The 700-nt window shown below is 44.8% G+C and overlaps 1 protein-coding gene across 1 annotated transcript in view; it reads right to left on the bottom strand.

Annotated features, from left to right (window-relative positions):
- Nucleotides 1-700, bottom strand: part of LOC106532992 (A disintegrin and metalloproteinase with thrombospondin motifs 2) — a gene marked incomplete in the record, with an annotated part of 38,465 nt that overhangs the window by 14,195 nt on the left and 23,570 nt on the right.

The following is a 700-nucleotide window of genomic DNA, read 5'->3' as shown; positions in this document are numbered from 1 at the left end:
ACATACAAGGAGACAATGAGGACACACAAAGCTACAACGAGGACACACAAAGCTACAACGAGGACATACAAGGAGACAATGAGGGCACACAAAGCTACAACGAGGACACACAAAGAGACAATGAGGACACAAAACAACAATGAGGTGGACTACAACAACTAAAGGAACCAGAGCGCTGACTCAGCAGTCACATGATGCAGGTTATGGTCCAGAAACCTTTCTTCAGCATTACTTCATGTGAACAACAAATTGTTTAGTTTTTGTCAGATTGAATTGTTAAATAAAACAAAGTGAGGAAGTGAGTCAGAGCTGGCAAGCAAAGGACAATAAATAAAGACCTCACACTCTCCTCGGACGCACACGCTGTAGGCGTCATCATAAGAACACAGCGTCCCATCATGCACCATCCTGTTCATGGACACCACGGCGCCCGTCTCTTTGGACTGACAGTACAGACGACAGCGCCTGTCAGCTGCACACACACAAACACACACACACAGGTCAGACTCAGGAAGACTTAAGGTGGAATGTTTAAGGTGGAATGTTACGGAATAAAAAATGTTMTTTTCTCAGAAGACAAGGAGTTAAATGGAGAAGAGGCAGCAAGTTTTCTTCCAACAACAGATTCCTGCCTGATGACTTTAACAAGTCAACACACACACACGCACACACACACACACACACACACACACACACACAC

This window comes from Austrofundulus limnaeus, unplaced genomic scaffold, assembly GCF_001266775.1.
Source record: "Austrofundulus limnaeus strain Quisiro unplaced genomic scaffold, Austrofundulus_limnaeus-1.0 Scaffold866, whole genome shotgun sequence".
In the NCBI taxonomy this organism is placed as follows: Eukaryota; Metazoa; Chordata; class Actinopteri; order Cyprinodontiformes; family Rivulidae; genus Austrofundulus; species Austrofundulus limnaeus.
This window is presented reverse-complemented; position numbering and strand designations above follow the sequence as displayed.